General features: G+C 44.6%; 2 long non-coding RNA genes across 2 annotated transcripts; one reads left to right on the top strand and one right to left on the bottom strand.

Moving 5' to 3' along the window:
- Nucleotides 1–5,390: 5,390 nt before the first annotated feature.
- LOC135830591 (uncharacterized) lies at nt 5,391–6,170 on the top strand. The gene is made up of 2 exons (XR_010556070.1): nt 5,391–5,652; nt 6,026–6,170. It is a non-coding gene; the product is annotated as an uncharacterized LOC135830591 (long non-coding RNA).
- Nucleotides 6,171–6,674: 504 nt separating this feature from the next.
- LOC135830590 (uncharacterized) lies at nt 6,675–9,073 on the bottom strand. Its single transcript, XR_010556069.1, has 2 exons — nt 8,432–9,073; nt 6,675–7,129 (listed from the first exon to the last, which is right to left on the bottom strand). It is a non-coding gene; the product is annotated as an uncharacterized LOC135830590 (long non-coding RNA).
- Between the last annotated feature and the right edge of the window lie 1,285 nt (nt 9,074–10,358).

A 10,358-nucleotide genomic window follows, 5' to 3' on the forward strand; every position in this document is an offset into this window, starting at 1 on the left:
CACCAAATCCAGGATGCCCTCAGAAACCGGCAAAGACTGCCACTCACGTTTCACTACTGCCTAGTACTGAATCCTACCTGACTTCTTGACACGACTCAAACTTGCCAAAGTCACTAAATCAACGTCAACTACAATAATTATTCAATAATCAAGCCACATATCTGCAACGTCACGAGGGTGCTGGCAAAAGTCCTGCTGCACGGCGGCGGGCTTCGCCCGCCGCCGTGCAGCCCAATACGTGGTTTTTTAACGTGATTTTTTGGACTTTTTTGGACTTGGGGCAAAATTCTGCACACTTTCGCGTGTTTCCATAATACGACAAGTTGCGCACGGTCTGCTCACATTCAAATACAGTGCTGCCAACAAATGACCGCATGCAACAAAAAAATCTTTCCTTGCAAGGGCACATTTTCGGCCATAACTCTTGAACGGCTGGTCAGATAGGGACACAGTTTTCAGAGAATTTGCAGCTATTCATGCTCTTTCAACTGACGTAGCACTCAATATGAATTTACAAATTCGATTTTTCAGCAAATTTTTGGGTGATGTGCCCCCTTAAGGCAAAAATTAAAAATGAAAATGAAAACAATAATATTGTATGTGTGACAAGAAACGCAAAAAAACGAGAGAGAAAAAAAACCCAGGAAAATACAAGGGCTGATAGCCTGATACTAGTGAAGACTAGTGAAGACTGATACATGTACTTATATCATTCGCCATGCCACTGTCAATTGTATGAAACTCGTCTCCTTGGTATCCAAGTTGACAACTGCCTGTCATGGACCAAGCATATCAATGTAATTGTTAGAAAAGTATCCCAGAAGGTGGGTGTCTTACGTCGCACCTTCCGGCAACTGAGCAAACTTGCACGCCGCCAGTACATCCTGTCTGTCGTTCTTCCTGAAATTCTGTACTGCATCTGTTCCTTCGTCACACTCATTACTGCGAAGGATCACAATCGTCTAGTAAGCGTGTACAATAGAGCTATCCGAGCGGCTTGTGGGGCTTCGAGCCGGGACAGTATTTCTGATCTTCTGAAAAACCTTGATGTTAATCATGATCAACTCGAAATGGCCAGTTCAGTATTGAAGGGCGATATTGCCTGGACTCAAATTATAATCAACTCTAGAAAGCAATGATGAACTAAAAAAAAGCAATTATCGTCGCAGAAGGCAATGATCAACTCAAAAAGAGCAATTTATTTATTTATTTCACCTTCCCGTGGCCAGAGAATATAGGCCAATATGGAGGGAGGGGGGCGGTAGCCAGCCATGGCAGTAAACAAAAACAAAGCAAAAATAAATAAATATTACACATTACTGGAGGCAAAGAGAAACAAATGTGGATGAAGAACTAGCAGTTATTAGAACACGAGCTTCATGTTGGCCTTGAAATCCTTTAGCGTACAAGACGATTTTACTGATAGAGGCAGGGCCAGCCAGAGAGAATAGGCAGCAAAAAACGGAGATCTGGTATAAGCTGAGGTTCGGGCTTTAGGTAAAGTGCAGGGATTGCGCGTAGGACGAGTGGGAAGAAACCAGTTATATTTACGCAAGTGTGGCGGGGCTTTGTCAAGACGAATAGAATGAACAACAATACACAGTTTTCGATCCGCTTGACTAGAGATAGGGAAGGTGTTAAACATATCATACAGCTCGGCAGAAGGAAAGTATGATGGTTCAATGATCGTCTCAAAAAACAGTTCACTATTAAATTTTTCACTATTAAATTTGAAACTCGGATGTTGAGCCATAAATAAATGTAGAAGAGAAAAAAAGGACATATGGATACGAGTTTATAATTGTGTAGAGTAACTCTCCATCACTGTAACATGATACTATATACAGTCAGAAAGTGCAATAACTAGGCACACCACTGACAGAGTACTGAGACATTCGACGTCCTGACACCTAGCTTCAACACATCTTCGTAGCGCTAACCGACAGCCTTCCAACTTGGAAGGTTCAAGGTTATGGAAAGACCAAAGAGGGGAAGGCAAGCACAACGAAAACGAGCAAAAGCTACAGTCCCAACGGAACAAAGAATGTCGATTGTTACTGGACGATGACGAGACCAGTACGATATTTGACAAAGCGGTCTAACTACAATTCGAAGCAGCAAAGCAGCACACCACCCAACTTGGGCGGGTCATAAATATCAAAGATAAGTAAAGAAAGGGAAGCTTTGCGAAGCTAGGTGTCAGGACGTCGAATGTCTCAGTACTCTGTCAGTGGTGTGCCTAGTTATTGCACTTTCTGACTGTATATAGTTTCATGTTACAGTGATGGAGAGTTACTCTAAACTCGTATCCATATGTCCTTTTTTTCTCTTCTACACTATTAAATTGTTTGGTTTTCCGAAAATGGTAATCTGCAATGGACTGTCATTAAAACAGAAAAAGAAAATAATAAGGCACCCATTTTGGTAGTCCAGGGGATGGCCCACGCCTGGTAAAGAGAAGAAATAGAGAAAAGAAAAGACGGATATTTCACAAGAAGTCACGCCTCCCTTCTTCAAGAACTCTTCTCTATTGGTGTCGGTGGTACTGCACTGCAATGGATAGCTAGTTTCCTATGTGACGGTCGCCAACGAGTAGTCACGAAGCATCAGGAAGGTGAACAGTACACACCTACAAGAGGTGTACCTCAAGGGTCAACATTGGGTCCTGCCCTCTTTAACCTATCTGTCCGAGCTCTGCCATCATGTACCATCACGAGCAAGGTTCGGCAATTTGCAGACGACGTGTCTATGTATAAGGCAGGCACGAACTAACTTGCAGAAACTCACTGATGATCATGTGTTTCTTCTCTTTTTTTGCATATAAAAAAAAATATCTTTTTTAGGAACGGGTTTGCTCCTGGTATCCACCATGGTAATACTAACATCAAGAGTACATAACACTGGTTATGTACTCTTGGCTTAGTCTTGCTAACATGAGCCTGCACATTATGGGTCATGTCAGTAATGAGCTGGCTTATATTCGGACGTTAACGTAATTGGTCGCGCCAAAATGGGGCGTGCAAGAGACGAGACGAGCTGTGGTGACCCGGTGTCACATTAGGTCGCGCTGTACTGGGGGTGCTAATATGAACACGCGCCGTTTATGGTTGCGCTGTTTTGGGTGTAAATCTCGCGGCTAGGCCTCCGCGGAATATGCTCGTATTTTTACCGATAATTCCTTTGAGCATTGCTCAAAATTACGTCCGATAATTCCCGTAATTCCACCAATAATTCTCACAATAATGTTTTTTTTCTTCCCTTTTTTGCAGATACCGTACCGCTTACGGTTTTTTGCCACTTGTACGGGCAAAAAAATCACGGTTCGCGTGAAACTCGGCTGGAAGCTTTTTTTTCTTTCTCTTTTGAAATACCGGGCGATCAACTCATTCAGGATCACAAGCTTTTTGGTACAAATCAGGGTGTTAAAATGGAAAAAATTGAAAAAAGGGGGGCATTGCTCAAATTTTACCGATTATTCCACAAAAATTGCCAATAATTCCCGTTTTAAAAATCACACCGATAATTCCCGAAATTATGCCGGCATATTCCGCGGAGGCCTAATCGCGGCGCGGGCTGGATTCCGCGGTACTGCCCTCTTACTCGTGCAGGAACCTGTACATAACTAGGCACAAAACTGACAGAGTACTGAAACATTCGACGTCCTGACACCTAGCTTCAACACATCTCCGTAGCGCTAACCGACAGCCTTCCAACTTGGAACCTTCCAAGTTGGAAGGCTGTCGGTTAGCGCTACGGAGATGTGTTGAAGCTAGGTGTCAGGACGTCGAATGTTTCAGTACTCTGTCAGTTTTGTGCCTAGTTATTGCACTTTCTGACTGTATATAGTATCATGTTACAGTGATGGAGAGTTACTCTTAACTCGTATCCATATGTCCTTTTCTCTTCTACATTTATTTATGGCTCAACATCCGAGTTTCAAATTGCACACCTGATGAGCCGTCACGAACCATACGGCGAAACGTACGTCGTGTGAAACCACTTGTTTTGTAGTCAACTAGTCCATCACAATGTCATGCATGAGGAGTACTGTAGGAGTTTGGCTTTCGGCTTGTACAATTCGTTTTCGCAAAGCTTCCCTTTCTTTACTTATCTTTGATATTTATGACCCACCCAAGTTGGGTGGTGTGCTGCTTTGCTGCTTCGAATTGTAGTTAGACCGCTTTGTCAAATATCGTACTGGTCTCGTCATCGTCCAGTAACAATCGACATTCTTTGTTCCGTTGGGACTGTAGCTTTTGCTCGTTTTCGTTGCGCTTGCCTTCCCCTCTTTGGTCTTTCCATAACCTTGAACCTTCCAAGTTGGAAGGCTGTCGGTTAGCGCTACGGAGATGTGTTGAAGCTAGGTGTCAGGACGTCGAATGTTTCAGTACTCTGTCAGTTTTGTGCCTAGTTATTGCACTTTCTGACTGTATATAGTATCATGTTACAGTGATGGAGAGTTACTCTTAACTCGTATCCATATGTCCTTTTCTCTTCTACATTATTATTATTATTATTATTATTATTTGTTTTACATCGGAAGCTCAACAGTGCAGCTGCACAAATATGAAGAGGCCGATGGGAGGCTGGGAGCAAAATATAAATAAACAAAAAAATAAAAAATAAATAAACAATGTATAAATACATCAGTGTAAATGTTTAGAAAAAAAAGGGGGGATGAGTGGTGAACATAAAGAGAAAAGAAGAAAAACGTATGCTGAATGAACCTGGGCAATATATACAATGTCATGTAGCTGGTGAGAGACTAAACGTTGCCAACGTTGTCAAACAAAACTGCACGATATCGTTCAAACCAAACTGGATCATCCCATAAGCGCTTAAAACCACGATCGAACTGAGAGGTAAACAAAGAGGATTTCAAGTTATTAGGTAGAGCATTAAAAAACAGAGCAGCACGAAGCACAAAGGATTTTTGACCGAGTGTTGTTCTGCATTTTAAATAAGGGATACCATGTGTGTCGCGACTACGCGTGCTCCGGGTAGATTGCGGGGCTGGGAATAACGATGCAAATACAGGCAAAGGGCGAAGAATATGATTAATGAAAATGAACTTCCCAGTTGACACCAGAAAATAGTAGTCCAGGGGCTTAAGTCTTTGACAAGTCGAGTGTCCATCTTTTGAGTTTGAGTGTAAATGAGTTGACCTGTATTGAGCGTGCGCGCTGACGGGGTGGTCTGTTTTGGGGATGTCCAGTTATGGGGATGGGGCTTTTGGGGGGCGCTGAAGTCAACGGCGCTGTTTTGGGTCGCGCTCATGTGGGGGCATACCAGCCGCGATGGGGCTGTTAAGTGTGACGTCACGGCCTCTTCGATACGCATAGCAACGGAGAGCACTGGGGACAAACAAAAGTCAAAAGTCGCGTCCTCTGGATGGAACCAGTTGTGAAGGGCAACAGCATCTAAATGACTGGAGAGAGAGCAGTTTTTCTTTGCTTTTTCGTCAAGCGATTGTTGTCGCTCTTTACTCCTTGTTCTTTCCTCTACAAATCTCCTGTAGTCGTCGAGGGCCTTCATAATGGCTGTGAAATTGGCTGCCCACTGTAAAACTCCGTGTTTGAGAGTGCTTTGGAGATTCTTCGCCTCCTGATGGATCAAAGTACGAGCGCTCCCTGTGGATTCGATTATATGTAGGTGAGTTGTTCAAGAAATCAGTGTCTTCTTTCTGTCTCTGCCCTCACGCTGGCACAATATCAGCCTCTATATCCATGACAGCCCGCACCTCTCGTAGACTGCATGACTTAGCTGTATTCTCGCCCTCCGTGGTGATTGAAGACCCATGGAAGAAGTTGTTCAGAATGATGTCCTGAGAATATAAAATAAAATAATTCCAGGGAATTGTTACAGGGTATTTTGGAAGGATGGAGAGAGAGAGAGCACTGTTTGAAGTGTTTTTCTCACTGTAATTACTCCAGATTATTGAATGGTGTATGATCTACTCGATATTTTCCGCAATGGTTTTTCCTGATTTGCGGGATCTCTTCTTTTGCTGTTTGCGTGTTTACAGGAAGTGACTGTCTGGTGTATCTGCACCAGATCCTGGGGAAATGAAGTCAGATGCAGAGGCAGGGTCGTCCAGTGATGCAACACTGCCGTTCTATGTGCAACGGCACCGCTAATTCCCCCGGCGAAAACACAAACACGTGAAGAGACTACAGTATTGACCGTTCTGGTAATGAATCGTGACTGCTCGGACAGTCGATAATCGAAACACAGAGCACCAGCATGATGTTTTCATATTGGGAACCACACACCAGCTCAATTCTCAAGCCCAAAAATTGATTAATACAAAACACAGAGCGACGCAACAAGAGATCATCCGGCAACCAAACCAACCTGGGTCTGATGCACTGAATAGTCCTGAAATACGCAGGCCACACAAAGCAGTGCAAGCACAGACTGTTACAAGGTACATGCATTGCAGAACAAAGTGTAACCAAAGATACACAGGGTTATAGCTGCACACTCGTGCATGTGCTCGCTCAGCCCAAGAACACGCAGGATGATAGAAATAATCCGGGGGAAACACGCTAATGTCATGACCGGGGAGTGGGCCAGACATACTCTCAGGATTCTACAATTCCAGGTTCTTTACGGAAATATACCAGAAGTCCAGATACCCATTCCTCACCCTCACCACACAAGAAGACCAAAGCTTCACTCTAGGACCAAGCTCAAACAACAGAGAAGCAACAAGAACAACAACAACCAGCGATCGATGCAAAGCATCAAGCTATATACTACAAGACCTAGTAGCGTGCATGGCGCGGAGCGAGCGAGTAGCCAGCAAAGCAAGAAATAGTGATAGGTTTCACAACACTATTGATCGACAAGACACATCGCCGCCACGGCAAACACTTCGTAAAGACACATGTATAAGCAGACGGAATACAATACAGATAATGACATTGTAGCAACACACGGACACGACTCTAGCACCGAAGTAAGCATCAAGACGTAAATAGTGCAGCTCTGAAAAAGTAAAAACTACATTGACATGTACATTGGTGTGCCGAGTAGTATCATCCTTGATCACCCATCCAACCAAGACGTTATCAGGTCCCAGACGCCGAGATCCCACGCCGAATGTGAAGTGCTTCTAGCCTTGAACCTGTTGCACAAGGCACACACATTATGACAAAAAATGACATCCACTCCGATTATTTCCAGAGGCCAATCATAACAGAACACAGAAATGAAACCACGGGCTCAACAAAGTAAACGCAAAGGAAATTAGTTAAAATAATCCATGAAGTGCTATTTTAATTCCAGCGCTGACTGCAGTGTGGCGTCATGGCCCGATACCCGCTGAGCATAGACACAAACTCCATTTGACAGGGGCACGACATACTATTTTGGAATAAAGTCACAGGGGCGTAGCACCCGCTACGACTGGTACGACCATGGCCGCACCACTTTTCGAAAAGTGTGGTCCGTCTGGAACGTGCAAAACCGTAATAAAAAATCAGGATCCATCGATATTTGCATATGCGCATCAGACCTTTTTCTAGACTCGTACTTGTAGATCTGTTATGCATCTGCAGTCGTACTGAGTACTGTACTCGACTCGACTGCACACTGCGCCAGAAGTGTGCCAGAAGTTCCCAGAACGCAGGATTTTGTGTCTTTTACAAAATTTTCCCGGGGGGGGGGGGGGGGGGGCGGACCCCCTCCAACACGGCCTTCCGCCGCACCGACCTTCGGTCGTACCACTTCCAAAACCCCTCCTACGCCTGAGTCATAAAGTACAGCACTCCAATGACATGACGGACACCTCGTGCAAATGCGTGGTCTGTTCATCCGGCCAACTCGGCCACGCATGAGAGTGTGTGCATGTGTCCCATATGGTGCAGTGGTATGTGCAGCGATTTCCAATCGATAGGTTGCGGGTTCGATTCCCGATGATTATGGTCACACACGTCTTTCTTCTCTTTCTCCGACTCCTGACTTTTCTTTCATTCTCCTGGGTGGTTACCAACAGCCAGTGCATGCCGGAGTATGTGGTGTGATGTGTGTGCGTGAAAAAAATGAAAAAGACCAAAAAGTAGGGATTCACTGGCCAGAAAAGCCACTTCATAGCTGTATGGTGTAGACCAGGCTGAAAAGTGGTGGTCAATTCTTCAGCCTTGCAAGCTGTTGAATGGTGCAATCCCAGCACAAGCTGCTATGGCTTCTGCTGTAGCATCGCTATCATCGCCTCTGGCGATGGGCGTCCAATGTTCCAATGGTCCAATGGTACGCGCACACGCAAGCGCGCACGTGCACACACACCATGTATTCGGTGCGTATGGCGTACCTGTTGCGGAGATAATGAAGATGGAATCATTATCATGATGTTACATGTACATGTACAGTGTATGTTTGAGTGTAAAGTAAATTTTATTTTATTACACATTTCTTCGACACAACTTACTCCACATCTTCGCATTTCTCATACGGTAATCCATCCATCTACACTCCGTCTCAGTTGAGGAAAATTCTCCCAGGTATACACACTGGATGGGCCCCAAGCACGACTGCACTCTCCAGTTACAATATAATTTATTTGTCCAGATTATCTGTGAAGACAAAATGCAATGCATAGCGGCAATCGATGGATGAAGAGAGAGTTTGTAAATACACATATCTTTCCACTTGTTCAGGAGCTTACCTTTTGGAGTTCACATCGTTTACACGATCTCTTATGCTGTCTTGCACCTTGGCTTTGTTGACCATGGATACGCCATCCCAGAAGACATTCTACAGGAGCTACTAATGCAGAGCGTTTTCACGCTCGATCTCGGCGATCTACCTCGTCACGCCAATAAAATCCTCCGTGACACTGGCTACAGTCACAAGAGACGTCTCAGTAAGGTAATGAGCACGACAACGCCGTCGAGATCAAGGACAAAGAGAAAACAAAACACTCACTGAAAACAGCAAAGAAGAAACGAAGAAATGTACACGATTCCTATATGTTGCCACTGACAACTGGTTCGGTGGAGACGACGCTACTTTTGTTTGTCCCCAGTGGGATCGTTGCTATGCGTATCGAAGGAACTGTGACGTCATCACTTAACAGCCCCATAGCGGCAAGGGCTGGATGAACAGCGGTACTGGCCGAGTATGAGTGACTGGAACGTGTTTCCCGTGTGCACCCAAGCCAAATAAAGAGATACATGACAGACACACCTGCATTGTGTTTTGTGATTGTTTTCTGGTACAGTTTTTTGTAGTAGTCCATATTGCTTTTTTCTCGCGCGGCCATTGACATTGTCGACTGGGCATCGGGCATTCTGGCTGTTCTGTTCCTACGGATTTTTCCCACGTCTTGATCGGAAACCTCGGCAAATTGCGCGGATCCTGCAGGTTGCTGAGCATTGCGCGCTTTGGTTGAGGCTCATCCGGCTCGTCCAAGATCTCCTTCGCGAGCGACTCCGCAATAAAAGTTTCAGTCTCTTCCTCAACTTTTCGGAGGAGCTCATCAGTTCGCATCGCCAATATCGTTCAACAAAAGGGGCTTCTTTTCTCCCAGTTCCAGATCAAATGTTGGAGCGCCATGATGACAGTTGTGGTTGAAAACAGTCGCTCTTCTGCTTTAGTTATTTTATTAGTAAGGGGTCGTCCACAATTATCGAACTTTTTTCACGAAACGAAATAATTTCGTTATGGGGTGGGAGGGGGTTGACCAATTTCGTTTCAGAAAAGTTCGATACATGTACATGGCCATAGGAGCAGTGACACACTTGCGACTTTTGTTGTATATGCATGTACATGTATATGTCAACAATTTTTACGTTCTGAGGGGGAGGGAGGGAGGGGTTGGGTCTAAACTAAAATAATTCGTTTGGTGAAAAAAGTTCGATATTAACGGACGGCCCCTAACCAGGGAGTAGTAAAATACAGTATTTTACTACTCCCTGTTAGTAATAGGCACTTCAGTCACGTGACAGGACCTGTCAAAATTTGCTGAGGTGAGAGTGCGAACTTGCGTGGCACCAGTCAAGTGCATGCGCTAAACTGTACAGGTACGCGCTATGCTTCGTTGTACGGGCTGATACTGTAAATATACAAAATATCGGCGCTGCAAAATTTCGGCACTTCACGATTTTTGACATTTCGGCGGCGATTTATTTTCGGCGTGGGGTAGAGGGCACGGTATACATGTAGTGCGACAGATGCTGTGAAAATTTTCATCGGCGTTTTAATTTAGGCGTTTTGGGTCGGTGCCGAATATAGCCGAAATTAAATAGCTGCCGAAAATTTGTATTTAGAAAAGCGATCCTGTCAGCTTTTCTATTATTGTGTTCACATGGCAAGAAAAACGACACCGCTATGCTACGTAAGTTTCTACGTAAGGT

Source organism: Sycon ciliatum, unplaced genomic scaffold, assembly GCF_964019385.1.
Source record: "Sycon ciliatum unplaced genomic scaffold, ocSycCili1.1 SCAFFOLD_2552, whole genome shotgun sequence".
Lineage (NCBI taxonomy): Eukaryota > Metazoa > Porifera > Calcarea > Leucosolenida > Sycettidae > Sycon > Sycon ciliatum.